The sequence below is a fragment of the Salvelinus sp. IW2-2015 genome, unplaced genomic scaffold, assembly GCF_002910315.2.
Source record: "Salvelinus sp. IW2-2015 unplaced genomic scaffold, ASM291031v2 Un_scaffold1891, whole genome shotgun sequence".
In the NCBI taxonomy this organism is placed as follows: domain Eukaryota; kingdom Metazoa; phylum Chordata; class Actinopteri; order Salmoniformes; family Salmonidae; genus Salvelinus; species Salvelinus sp. IW2-2015.
Genome location: NW_019943253.1, coordinates 43,764 through 59,217, shown reverse-complemented (window position 1 = coordinate 59,217; position 15,454 = coordinate 43,764). Strand labels below are relative to the sequence as shown.

At 42.4% G+C, this 15,454-nt stretch overlaps 1 pseudogene; it reads left to right on the top strand.

The window, feature by feature from the left end:
* Positions 1-15,454, top strand: part of LOC112072328 (charged multivesicular body protein 5-like) — a 37,918-nt pseudogene that overhangs the window by 9,526 nt on the left and 12,938 nt on the right.

Here is a 15,454-nt window from a genome sequence, read left to right as displayed (position 1 = left end):
TCGTAGGCGCTACATTTAAATGATTGTTTACGTAGGACGCTACATTTAAATGATTGTTTACGTAGGACGCTACATTAAAATGATTGTTTACGTAGGACGCTACATTTAACTGATTGTTTACGTAGGACGCTACATTTAAATGATTGTTTACGTAGGACGCTACATTTAACTGATTGTTTATGTAGGACGCTACATTTAACTGTTGTTTGTGTAGGACGCTACATTAACTGATTGTTTATGTGGACGTTATTTAATGATTGTTTACGTAGGACGCTACATTTAACTGATTGTTTGTGTAGGACGCTACATTTAAATGATTGTTTACGTAGGACGCTACATTTAACTGATTGTTTATGTAGGACGCTACATTTAAATGATTTGTTTACGTAGGACGCTACATTTAACTGATTGTTTTGTGTAGGACGCTACATTTAAACTGATTGTTTGTGTAGGACGCTACATTTAACTGATTGTTTGTGTGGACGCTACATTTAACTGATTGTTTTGTAGGACGCTACATTTAACTGATTGTTTGTGTAGGACGCTACATTTAACTGATTGTTTGTGTAGGACGCTACATTTAAACTGATTGTTTGTGTAGGGCTACATTTAACTGATTGTTTGTGTAGGACGCTACATTTAACTGATTGTTTGTGTAGGACGCTACATTTAACTGATTGTTTTGTGTAGGACGCTACATTTAAATGATTGTTTATGTAGACCGCTACATTTAACTGATTGTTTTGTAGGGCAATTTATGATTGTTTATGTAGACGCTACATTTAACTGATTGTTTATGTAGGACGCTACATTTAACTGATTGTTTATGTAGGACGCTACATTTAACTGATTGTTTTATGTAGGACGCTACATTTACTGATTGTTTATGTAGGACGCTACATTTAACTGATTGTTTATGTAGGACGCTACATTTAACTGATTGTTTATGTAGGCGCTACATTTAACTGATTGTTTATGTAGGACGCTACATTTAACTGATTGTTTATGTAGGACGCTACTTTAAATGATGTTTGTGTAGGACGCTACATTTAACTGATTGTTTATGTAGGACGCTACATTTAAATGACAGCCTTATAGCGCTTACTCTTGGCAGATCAATTATGTTATATAGGCCTAGCCTCGGGAAGAAATAGACTCCAATTAAGCCTCTTGATGTTTGTAAAGTCAAATTAAATGAAGATTATTGTTGAAATGAATTACTCACTGGTGTAGGTTTTCTCCATCTGTTGCTGGGCAACACTTGCATAATAAGTGAGCTATATTTTCAGCACCAGGTGCTGTTTACTATTGCTGGCTGCAGCTCGGTGTTTCAGCACCACAGAATGGTCCGCTGCCTGTTTCATTAGTTGACTCCTGCATTCTCTCTCCTCATGAATGAAATTAAAATGTAAGTTTTGCATTATTTAGGTGGGTTAACTTCTTCTTGGGACTTTTTGCATCTCGGGTCTGAGATTTAGAAAATAATAAATTAAAAGAATGTTCATAATTCATTTTTGGGGGTTTTGGGTGGCAAATAATTTTGTTGGAGGGCCAGATTTGTCCACTGGCCACCAGTTGGGGAACCCTGATCTACACTGATTGAAGTGGATTTACAAGTGACGTCAATAAGGGATCATGCGTTCACCTGGATTCATCTGGTCAGTCTGTGTCTAATGTTTTGTCCACTAGTGTAGAATACAATATATCACATATCTCAATATAAAATATAATTATTAATATCTTCAATATAAATATAATTATTCATACCTTCAATATAATATATTATTATTAATACCTGGAATACAATAGCTGAATAGACAATTTGACTCATTTTCTGAGTGTTTGTTTCTAAACAACAGTGGTACCTGGTTTATAAAGTAGTAGTGAAATGAACATCATCTTACTGTCCTCTTCTGCTTCAGAACCCTCATGGCTTTCTGCTTCACATGTTCTGAAGAGGAGATAGAAGACTTTATTAGTCCATCAGCTTTCCCCTCCCAAGAACACCGACAGACAGGCAGGCAGGCTGACAGACAGAAAGGCAGACAGACAGGAAGACTGACAGACAGAAGGCATACAGACAGGAGACAGGCAAGAAGACAGACAGGCAAGACAGACTGCACAACTAGAGACAGACAGACAGACAGGCAGGCAGATAGGCAAGACAGAATGCCAGACAGGCAGGCAGACTGACAGACAGACAAGAAGACTTTATTAGTCCATCAGCTTTCCCTCCCAAGACAACGGACAGACAGGCAGCCTGACAGACAGAAAGGCGACAGACAGGAAGACAGGCAGGAAGACAGGCAGGAAGACAGACAGGCAAGACAGACTGACAGACAAGACAGACATTAGGACAGAGACAGACAGACAGGCAAGACAGACTGACAGGCAGGCAAGACAGATTGACAGGCAGGCAAGACAGATTGACAGGCAGGCAAGCACAGACTGACAGGCAGACAAGACAGACAGACAGGCAGGCAAGACAGACTGACAGGCAGGCAAGACAGACTGAAGCAGGAAGAACGATTGACAGGCAGGCAGACAGATTGACAGGCAGGCAAGACAGACTGACAGGCAGCCAAGACAGACAGACAGGCAGGCAGGCAGGCAAGACAGACTGACAGGCAGGCAAGACAGACTGACAGGCAGGCAAGACAGACTGAACAGGCAGGCAAGACAGACTGACAGACATACTGACACATAGATTTGCAGGCATCAGAGGTTAGTGTAAGGGGTCAGTCAGGGCAGCTTTTCCAAACTCGGTCTTCAGGACCCAAGGGGTGCACGTTTTGGTTGTAATGATGATGATTAGTTGATCACTGAATCAGCTGTGTAGTGTTGGGGGAATAAAAACGCGCACCCTTGTGGTCCCGGGGACCGAGTTTGGGAAACGCTGCTCTAGGGTGAAACACTTTGATTAAAAAACGTTTTGACAGCGAAGGAGATGTACCGCGCTGCATGAGGCAAATGGTGGTCAGACCAGATACTGATTGGTTTTCTGATCCACGTCCCTTCCTTATTTTTTTAAGGTATCTGTGAGTAGGGCTCTACCTGATTTGAAAAAATCTTGGTCGACTGAGAGTTTTGTTGTTTCGGCCAATCTATTAGTCTACATTTTAAACGTGTATTTTTCTGTATATAGACACATGAAATCAACTATATGTAGGCTACTGAGCTAGTCTGATGCTTTAAGCAATTAAAAAGGAAGACACACAAATGACTAAAGAGGGAGCAAGAGATCAATATAGCTGCTGTTGCTGGGCTTGGCAGATTCTGCTACTATGCTCCTGAAGTTGGCAGTAAAAAGGCTGTTATCCTACCATTTCTACTGATTGTGTAGTTGGCAAGTAACAGGCTGTTATCCTACACATTTCTACTGATCTGTGTGCCAGTTATGATTTTTATATGCGCATTTCTGTTAGTTTCATTTATAATGAAGGTCTTCAAAATCAACGTCATGTGTTTAATCAAAATGTTATCTAAATAATAATGATACAAATTAAAAGTAACTTCTATTAACAATATGTAAAAATATCCTACAGTCATGGCCAAAAGTTTTGAGAATGACACAAATATTTAATTTCCACAAAGTTTGCTGCTTCAGTGTCTTTAGATATTTTGTCAGGTGTTACTATGGAATACTGAAGTATAATTACAAGCATTTCATAAGTGTCAAATATTTTATTGACAATTACATGAAGTTGACGCAAAGAGTCAATATTTGCAGTGTTGACCCTTCTTTTTCAAGACCTCTGCAATCCGCCTGGCATGCTGTCAATTAACTTCTGGGCCACATCCTGACTGATGGCAGCCCATTCTTGCATAATCAATGCTTGGAGTTTGTTAGAATTTGTGGGGTTTTGTTTGTCAACCTGCCTCTTGAGGATTGGCCACAAGTTCTCAATGGGATTAAGGTCTGGGGAGTTTCCTGGCCATGGACCAAAGATTGATGTTTTGTTCCCCGAGCCACTTGTTATCACTTTAGCCTTATGGCAAGGTGCTCATCATCCTGGAAAAGGCATTGTTCATCACCAAACTGTTCTGGATGGTTGGGAGAAGTTGCTCTCGGAGGATGTGTTGTACCATTCTTTATTCATGGTTGTTTCTTAGGCAAAATTGTGAGTGAGCCCTCCCTTGGCTGAGAAGCAACCCACACATGAATGGTCTCAGGATGCTTTACTGTTGGCATGACACAGGACTGATGGTAGCGCTCACCTTGTCTTCTCCGGACAAGCTTTTTTCCGGAAGCCCCAAACAATCGGAAAGGGGATTCATCAGAGAAAATGACTTTAACCCAGTCCTCAGCAGTCCAATCCCTGTACCTTTTGCAGAATATCAGTCTGTCCCTGATGTTTTTCCTGGGAGAGTGGTTCTTTGCTCCCCTTCTTGACACCAGGCCATCCTCCAAAAGGTATTCGCTCACTGTGCATGCAGATGCACTCACACCTGCCTGCTGCATTCCTGAGCAAGCTCTGTACTGGTGATGCCCCGATCCCGCAGCTGAATCAACTTTAGGAGACGGTCCTGCGCTTGCTGGACTTTCTTGGCGCCCTGAAGCTTTCTTCACAACAATTGAACAGCTCTCCTTGAAGTTTCTTGATGATCCGATAAATGGTTTATTTAGGTGCAATCTTACTGGCAGCAATATCCTTGCCTGTGAAGCCCTTTTTGTGCATAGATGATGACGGCACGTGTTTCCTTGCAGGTAACCATGATTGACAGAGGAAGAACAATCATTCCAGCACACCCTCCTTTTGAAGCTTCCAGTCTGTTATTCGAACTCAATCATCATGACAGAATGATCTCCAGCCTTGTCCTCGTCAAACTCACACCTCTGTTACGAGAGAATCACACATGATGTCAGCTGGTACTTTGTGGCAGGGCTGAAATGCAGTGGAAATGTTTTTTGGGGATTCAGTTCATTGCATGGCAAAGAGGGTCTTTGTAATTAATTGCAATTCATCTGATCACCTTCTAACATTCTGGAGTATATGCAAATTGCCATCATACAAACTGAGGCAGCAGACATTGAAAATTTATATTTGTGTAATTCTCAAAAGTTTTGGCCACGACTGTACATAAAGCCAACAAACATTAACATTGTAGCCTGCAGGTAGAAAACATCCTGAATAAAAAATATCCTATGAATCACATTGGTTACACATGGACTGTCTGCAACGAACATGCACATTGTATCAACTATCAACTTGGTCCAGCCTGAAGCTTGCACTAGAGAACTTGCAACATTGTATCAAATATTCTGGTCCTCAGAGTTTCCCCTGCCAGTGAGCTCCAGACTGACAGACACGGCTGTAGGCTATTTGAGCCAGTTAGCTCCAGACTGACAGACACGGCTGTAGGCAATTTGAGCCAGTGAGCTCCAGACTGACAGACACGGCTGTAGGCAATTTGAGCCAGTGAGCTCCAGACTGACAGACACGGCTGTAGACTATTTGAGCCAGTGAGCTCCAGCTGACAGACACAGCTGTAGGCTATTAGAGCCAGTGAGCTCCAGACTGACAGACACGGCTGTAGGCTATTAGAGCCAGTGAGCTCAGACTGACAGACAGCTGTAGGCTATTAGAGAGTGAGCTCCAGACTGACAGACACGGCTGTAGGCTATTTGAGCAGTGAGCTCCAGACTGACAGACACGGCTGTAGGCTATTTGAGCCAGTGAGCTCCAGACTGACAGACACGGCTGTAGGCTATTTGAGCAGTGGTCCAGACTGAAGACAGCTGTAGGCTATTAGAGCCAGTGAGCTCCAGCCTGACAGACACAGCTGTAGGCTATTAGAGCAGTGAGCTCCAGACTGACAGACAGCTGTAGGCTATTTGAGCAGTGAGCTCAGACTGACAGACACGGCTGTAGGCTATTTGAGCCAGTGAGCTCCAGACTGACAGACACGGCTGTAGGCTATTTGAGCCAGTGAGCTCCAGACTGACAGACACGCTGTAGCTTAGACAGTGGGCTCAGTAAACAATCAGTTAAATGTAGCGTCCTACATAAACAATCATTTAAATGTAGCGTCCTACACAAACCAAATCAAACTTTATTTGTCACGTGCCGAATACAACGAGTGTAGACCTTACCGTGAAATTCTTACTTACAAACAGAAAATACTGTCAGCTTGAGACCTAAATATCCCTGGATAAGCACTCATAATAATGTGAGTATTTACTAAATACAGTCATATAGGCCACTAATTTACTTAGTCAATGGGACACGTTGCATTTCTTCTCGGACACGATCGTGTGGATGTCGMGTGAGATGGATGGGATTTTAATACGCAGGCAGTKCTTGATTGACTTATGTGAAAGTTCCTGTCGTGAGTCTTGATTGCGTTCATCGAGGAAAATGGGGACTTGCAGGTGTTAGTCGATCCAAACATTGTTAGGACATAAAATGCTAGTTTGTTTTTTGTGCTGTATTCCTCTGAGAATGACACCCTCAACCCACACAGGGACTCGGCATTCCTGAGCACATCCCTGATTTAGCTCGATGTCTGGAATTCAATCAGCTCAGTTTGAATTGCGGCCTCATCCAGCGAGTTGTATCGTTTTCTTAGCAAGGGAGGAGAATTCTCRARCTGGGKGGACTGTGAGAGGATCACGTACAAACACAATGTTTTCCTTGGGCATGCTGTAGTCTTCAAATCTGGTGGAGAAGTTGTCCCTCAGCTGCTTGATGAAATCTTCCATCACCTCTGGTTTATGAACTGATATGCAAAACGGATTCAAAACTTAGAATTTTTCAATTTAAATTATTATACAGAATTCTTGCAACCAACAGAATGTTATTTATATGAGTGATGCAACCTTTCCAGCTCTGCAGATTTTGCTACGAGGAGGCAGAATCATTAGATCATTTGTTTTGGTACAGTGTCCATAAAATGTATATAGTATGTATAAGCTGGAAATACAGGCCTAGGCCTTGTTGTTCAATAGTTTACTCCAGTTGGGGGAGGGGTGGTGGGGTTGGAGGGGAATAAAGGAAATGTATTAAAAATAAAAAGTGTATTTTTTTATTTCACCTTTATTTAACCAGGTAGGCCAGTTGAGAACAAGTTCTCATTTACAACTGCGACCTGGCCAAGATAAAGCAAAGCAGTGTGACACAAACAACAACACAGAGTTACACATGGAATAAACAATAAACAAGCCAATAACACAGTAGAAAATAAGTCTATATACAGTGTGTGCAAATGGCGTGAGGAGGTAAGGCAATAAATAGGCCATATTAGCGAAGTAATTACAATTTAGCAAATTAACACTGGAGTGATAGATGAGCAGATGATGATGTGCAAGTAGAAATACTGGTGTGCAAAAGAGCAGAAAGTAAATAGTAAATAAAAACAATATGGGGATGAGGTAAGGTAGATTGGGTGGGCTATATACAGATGGACTATGTACAGCTGCAGCATCGGATTAGCTGCTCAGATAGCTGATGCTTTAAAATTGTGAGGGAGATATATGAGTCCTCCAACTTCACGATTTTTGGCATTCGTTCCCAAGTCATTGGCAGCAAGAAATGGAGAGGAAGGTGGGCCATAGGAGGGTTTGCTTTGGGATATGACAGGGGAGGCAGGTAGCCTAGTGTTATGAGGGGGGGCGGCCAGTAGCTAAGTGGTTAGAGGGGGGGCGGCAGGGTAGCCTAGTGGTTTAGAGGTGGGGCGGCAGGTACGCCTAGAGTTGGTTAGAGCGGGGGCGGACAGGTAGCCTAGTTGGGTTAGAGAGGGGCGGCAAAGGTGCTAGTGGTTAGAAGAGGGGCGGCAGGTAGCGTAGTGGTTAGCAGGGGGGCGGCAGGTAGCCTCAGTGTGTTTAAGGGGGCGGCAGGTAGCCTAGTGGTTAGGGGGCCAGGAGCCAGTTGGTCGATGGCAGTTAACACGAAAAGGTCTGCTAGATCGAATCCCCGAGCTGGACAAGGTAAAAATCCTGTTCGTTCTGCCCTGAAAAAGGCGTAACCCAACTAGTCTCTAGACCGTCATTGGGTAAAATAAGAATTTGTTCTTAACTGACTTGCCTAGTTAAGATAAATGGTTAAATTAAATAAATTATTAAATACTATTATTATCTATAAAATATATATATGTGAATGTAATTATGTTACCATGTACCATGTATTTACAGCTTCCCGGTACTGCATGGTTAAGTTAGAACGGATTATATTCCAGGTATGAATAATGTATATTCACCGGTATCGAGGTAATCGACATGATACTCCAGGTATGAATAATCTGACCATGCAGTTATATTTCTAAGGTAGAAATATAGACCATGTTATATCCAGGTATGAATAACGGCCATGTTATATTTCCAGGTCTGAATAACGACGATGGAATTATATTCTGGTATGAATAACGGCCTATGTTATATTTCCAGGTACAATCGAGATATAACTCCAGTAGTACGACCATGTTTATATTCCAGGGTATGAATAATGACCATGTTTTCCAGGTATGATAAATGGAACCGACTAGTTACATAATTCCGGTATGAAATAAGCCAGTAGTACAATGTTGTTATGTGCCAGGTATGGAATATAACGAGCCAATGTTATATTCCAGGTATGCAAAGTAAACGGCCATGTTATATTTGACCTGGCTATGAATAACTGACCATGTTAATTCCCAGTAGATGGTTATAGATGAGGTGTTTATATTCCAGGTATGATTGTTATATTCCAGGTATGAATACGGCCATGTTATATTCCAGGTATGAAACCGACCATGTTATATTCAGGTATGCATAGGCACATGTTATATTCCAGGTATGAAGCCATGTTTATATTCCAGGCTTGAATAATGACAGTGTTTTATATTCCAGGTATGCAATACGGCCATGCTTATTTTCCAGGTATGAATAACGGCCAATTTATAATTCCAGGTATCGAATATGACCATGTTATATTCCAGGTATGAATGTGTTATATTCCAGGTATGATGTGTTATATTCCAGGTATTGATGTGTTATATTCAGGTAATGATGTGGTATATTCAGGTATGAATAACGGCCATTGTTATATTCCAAGGTATGAATAACGACCATGTTATATTCCAGTGATATGAGTTATCAATTCATTTCTGATTTCAATTAAGTAATATATATCTCACAGGTGATGAATAATGAATGTGTTATACTTCCAGTAAGTACCTGATTTGTTTATATGATCCCAGTATGAACGTTAACGTCATTAGTTGATAATTCCAGGTATGATAATGACCATGTTATAATTCCACGGTATGAATAAGCCCATTTTATTCCACTATGTAACTAACGACCATGTTATATTCCACGTTGATGTGTTAACATTCCAGGTATGAAATGTTGTATATTCCAGGTATATAATGATTATATTCCAGGTATGATATGTTAAATAATTCGCAGGATGATGTGTTTATTCCAGGTATAATAGTTGTATTCCATGAATGAAATATATGGCATAGTTTATATTCCAGGTACTGAATAGATGATGTGTTATATTCCCAGCTTGAATAACGCACATGTTTATTCAGGTATGATGTGATTATATTCCAGGTATGATGTGTTATATTCAGGTATGATGTGTTATATTCCAGGTATGAATGTGTTATATCCAGGTATGATGTGTTATATTCCAGGTATGCATGATGACCATGTATATTTCAGGTATGAATATGATATGTTATATGCCAGGTATGAATAATCAACATGTTATATTCCCAGGTATCGGATTATATGGCCATGTTATATTCCAGGTATGATGTGTTAATTCCAGGTATGATAACGCCATGTTATACCAATTCAGGTATGATAACGACATGTTATATTCAGGTATGAATAACGGCCATGGTTATACTTCAGGTTATGAATAATGGCCATGTATTTCCATGGTATGATACGACATGTTATATTTCAGGTATGAATAACGACCATGTTATATTTCAGGTCTGAATAACGAGTTTTCGTATGAATCAAATGTTATTTCCAGGTATACTAACGCCATGTTATATTCCAGGTATGAATAACGACCAGTTGTTTTTTTCCTGGTATGAATAACGACCATCGTTATATTGCTGGTATGAATAACGACCATGTTTTTTTCCTGGTATGAATAGACGACATGTTATATTCCAGCGTATGAATACTGCCAGGTTATATTCAGGTATGAATAATGCCATGTTATTCAGGTATGATGTTGTTATATTCCAGGTATGAATAACGACCATGTTATATTCCAGGTATGAATAACGACCATGTTATATTCCAGGTATGCAATTAACGCATGTATATTCCAGGTATGAATAATGCCAGTTTATATTCCAGGGTATGAATAATGGCCATGTTATTTCCAGTTGATGTGTTATTTCCAGCTATGAATAACGACATGTTATATTCCAGGTATGAATAACGGACCATGTTATATTCCAGGTATGAATAGACTGTTATTCCGGATGGTCGACCATGTTATATTCCAGGTATGAATAAGACCATGGTATATCCAGGTATGAATAACGACCATGTTATATTCAGGTATGATGGTTTATCAGGTATGAATAAACGACATCATGTTATATTTCCAGGTATGAATAAGACATGTTTTTTCCGGTATGAATAACGACCATGTTATTTCCAGGTATGAATAACGCCAGGTTATATTCCAGGTATGAAATAATGGCCATGTTTATATTCCCAGGTATGATTGTGTTATTATTCCAGGTATGAATAACGACCATGTTATATTCCAGGTATGAATAACGACCATGTTATAATTCCAGGTATGAATAACGACCATAGTTTATATTCCAGGTATGAAATAGACGGCTCGTTATATTCCAGTATATGTGGTTATATTCCAGGGTATGAATAACGACCATGTTATATTCCAGGTATGAATAACGACCATGTTATATTCCAGGTATGAATAACGGCCATGTTATATTTCAGGTATGAGGGCCAGAGAGACAGCTGGCTCAGCAGTCATTCAACATGGACAGGCCAACTACACTATACAGTCCCTCAAGGATACCAAAAACTACAGTAAGACCTGGCACTACTACACTGTATCTGCAGTATAGCCCAACTACACCGTCCGTCACTAAGCGACACTAAAACTCAGCTAAGACCTGGCACTAACTACACTGTATCTGCAGTATAGCCCAACTACACCGTCCAGTCACTAAGCGACACTAAAACTACAGTAAGCACTGGCACTAACTACAACTGTATCTGCAGTATAGCCACTACACCATCCAGTCACTAAGCGACACTAAAACTACAGTAAGACTGGCACTAACTACACTGTATCTGCAGTAATAGCCCTAACTACACCGTCCAGTCACTAAGCGACACTAAAACTACAAAGACTGGCCCTAACTACACTATACCACACTATAACCAAACTACAACTGTAACTACACCATAACCACACTAACACTGTAACACACTACACCTATAACCATTACTACACTGTAACTACACCATAACTAACTACACTGTTACCAAACACTACACTGTACTACACTATACGCCTACACTACAACCGTAACTAAATGTGCAAATGTATCTAATTCTGGACACAACAGGTTACCGAAAGTGCATACAGTGGGTGCTGTCATCAGCCACTCCTGCCTTCAGTCTCCGGAAAAACGTGTTGTTCTGGACCGAGAGGCACCTTCATTTATAACGTTGGCGGAAATACGCTCCTAGCATGTGAGAGAGGGGTTGCTGGCCTCATAAATGTTAACACAGCTAGCTAAGAAAGTCATTTTTTTGGCTACAGTTGTGCTTTTAGCTGTGCTTGCTAGCTTGCTGGCTAGCTACAGAGGTTTTAAGCTGCTAGTTAGCTTACAGTAGTTGGCTTACTGCATGACGTTGTTGTTGTGTTATCATATTTAGCGCTGTTTCCATCGTTTGTCAGAATGTCAACATTTGAATATAGGGCGGGGAGAAGGGAAATCCGGCACACGGTGGAACACATTTAAATGTAGGTGTAGACGCATGACAACGTTTGGAATCCCATGATCAGAAGTCTACTGATCAGAATACAAAAACTACTATTAACTGTCATGTCTAGACGGATCTCAGACTACAATAACGGATTACACTCTGTCTCTGTTCAGTTCTGTCCCCGGAAGAGAACTGAAACATGCAAAGCAGAGGAACTGGTTTGATTTGATAATAAGGATCAGTCCCTTGCTACGTGTCCTTTCTGATATGAAGGATCTGTCCTTGACTACGTGTCGCATTAGATATAAAGGATCTGTCCTTGACTACTTGTCCTTTAGACAATAAAGGATCTGTCCTTGCTACTTGTTTCTTTCAGATTAAAGGATCTGTCCTTGACTACTTGTCTTTAGATATAAAGGATTGTCCTTGACTACTGTGTCCTTTAGACATAAAAGGATCAGTCCCTTGACTACTTGTCTTTAGATATGAAGATCTGTCCTTGACTACTTGTCTTTAGATATGAAGGATCGTCCTTGATACTTGTCTTTAGACATAAAGGATGCAGTTTGACTACGTGTCCATTAGATATAAAGATCTGTCCTTGACTTACTTGTCTTTAGACATAAAGGATCTGTTCCTTGACTACTTGTTCTTTAGATATAAAACGGATCTGTCCTTGACTACTTGTCCTTTAGATATAAAGGATCTGTCCTTGACTACTTGTCCTTTAGATATAAAGGATCTGTCCTTGACTACTTGTCTTTTAGATATAAAGGATGCAGTCCTGACTACTTTCTTCTTTAGATACTAAAGGATCTGGTCCTTTGAACTACTTGGTCTTAGATATCAAAAGGATCAGTCCTTGGACTACTTGTCCATTAATAGATATAAAGGATCGTCCTTTAAGATATGAAGGATCAGTCCTTGGACTACTTGTCATTAGCTATAGGATCAGTCTTGACTACTTGTCCTTTAGTATATACAGGATCTGTCCTTGATACTTTGGTCCTTTAGCATATGAAGGATCAGTCCTTGACTACTTGTTCTTTAAGATATAAAGGATCTGTCCTTGCTACTGCCATTAGATATAAAGGATCAGTCCTTGATACTTGTCCTTTAGACATAAAGGATCTGTCCTTGACTACTTGTCCTTTTAGATTGAAAGGATCAGTCTTGGACTATTGTCCTTTTAGACATAAAAGGATCAGTCTTGACTACTTGGTCCTTTAGATATGAAGGATCAGTCATTGACTATTCCTTCTTTAGAATATAAGGATCTGTCTTGACTACTTTGTCCTTTGTATTGTGGTTCCAGGGTGGAGGCAACTGAGATTTGAGCTAAAGAGATGAAAGAGGGCTTACAAGGAGTGAAGACCGATCAGATCGAAGTAACTAATTTATGTGTTTTATCTCGTTTCCCTCACAATTATACGCTGTGGAGCTTCTTCATGCATGTAATGATGTGGTGTAGGACCTAACAGGATCAGCTGGAAGGATATGATGGGAGATGCCAAACGGGTTCAGGAGTCTTTGAGTGCAGCTACGGAACTCCTGAGATAGATGAGGATGACCTGGAAGCAGGTAGGGATGTGGGTCTAACAGCATGGGGGTAGGTGATGGTGGGTTCTAACAGCAGGTAGGGGTGTGGGTCCAAGCAGGTAGGGGTGTGGGTCTAACAGCAGGTAGGTGTGGGTCCAACAGCAGGTAAGGGTGTGGGTCTAACAGCAGGTAGGGGTGTGGGTCTAACAGCAGGTAGGGGTGTGGTCTAACAAGGGTGTCCAACAGAGGTAGGTGTGTGTGTCTAACACAGGAGGGTGGGTTCAGCGGTAGGGATGTGGGTCTAACAGCAGGTAAGGGGTGTGTGTCTAACAGCAGGTAGGGGTGTGTGTCTAAACAGCAGGTAGGGGTGTGGGTCTAACAGGCAGGTAGGGAAGTGTGTCTAACAGCAGGTTAGGCGGTGGTGGGTTCTAACAGCAGGTAGGGGTGTGGGTCTAACAGCAAGGTAGGGGTGTGGGTTCTAACAGCAGGTAGGGGTGTGGTTCCTAAACAGCAGGTAGTGGGTGTGTGTCTAACAGCAGGTAGGGGTGTTGGGTCTAAAGCAGGGGGGTGTCTAAGGTAGGGGTGTGTGTCTAACAGCAGGTAGGGGTTGTGGGTCTAACAGCAGTAGGGGTGTGGGTCTAACAGCAGGTAGCGGGTGTGGGTCTAACAGGGTAGGGGTTGGGTCTAACGCAGGTAGGGTGTGGGTCTAACAGCAGGTAGGGGTGTGGTCTAAGCACGGTAGGGATGGGTCTAAACAGCAGGTAGGGGTGTGTGCTAACAGCAGGTAGGGATGTGCCTAACAGCAGGTAGGGGTGTTTGTGTCTAACGCAGGTAGGGTGTGGGTCTAACAGCAGGTAGGGGTGTGGTCCAACAGCAGGTAGGGGGTGGGTCTAAAGCAGTAGGGGTGTGGGTCTAAACAGCAGGTAGGGGTGTGGGTCTACAGCAGGTAGGGGTGGTGTGTCTAACAGGCAGGTAGGGGTGTGGGTCTAACAGCAGGTAAGGGGTGTGGGTCTAACAGCAGGTAGGGGTGTGGGTCTAACAGCGGGTAGGGGTGTGGTTAAACATGCTGGTTTAGGGGTGTGTGTCTACCAGCAGTAGGGGTGTGGTTCTAACAGCAGGTAGGGGTGTGGGTCTAACAGCAGGTAGCGGGTGTGGGTCTAACGCAGGTAGGGTGTGGGTCCTAACAGCAGGTAGGGGTGTGGGTCTAACTAGCAGGTAGGGGGGTGGTGTCTACAGCAGGTTAGGGGTGTGGGTTCTAACAGCAGGTAGGGATGTGGGTCTAAAGCAGGTAGGGGTTGGTGGGTCTAACAGCAGGTAGCGAGAGTGTGGGTCTTAACAGGCAGGTAGGAATGTCTAACAGCAGGTAGGGGTTGTTGGGTCAACAGCAGGTAGGGGTGTTGGGTCTAACAGCAGGTAGGGTATGGGTCTAACAGCAGGTAGGGAATGTGGGTCTAACAGCAGGCTAGGGGTGTGGGTCTAACAGCAGGTAGGGATGTCTAACAGCAGGTGGGGTGTGGGTCTAACAGAGGTAGGGGTGTGGGTCTAACACGCAAGTAGGGGTGGTGGGTCTAACAGCAGGTGTGGTGTGGGTCTAACAGCAGGGTAGGGGTGTGGGTTCTAACAGCAGGTAGTGTGTGGGTCTAACAGCAGGTAGGGGTGTGGGTCCTAACGCAGTAGGGGTGTGGGTCCACAGCAGGTAGGGGTGGTGGGTCTAACAGCAGGTAGGGATGTGGGTCTTAACAGCAGCGTAGGCGATGTCTAACAGCAGGTAGGGTGATGGGGTCTACAGCAGGTAGGGGTGTGGTCTAACAGCAGGTAGGGGTGTGGGTCTACACAGCAGGTAGGGAATGTGGGTCTAACAGCAGGTTAAGAAGGTTGTGGGTCTAACAGCAGGTAGGGATGTGGGTTTACAGCCTCGGTTGAATGATGCCTAGGGGATCGATGTTGTTTGTGTTGTCAGAGCTGGATGCTCTAGGGGATGATGTT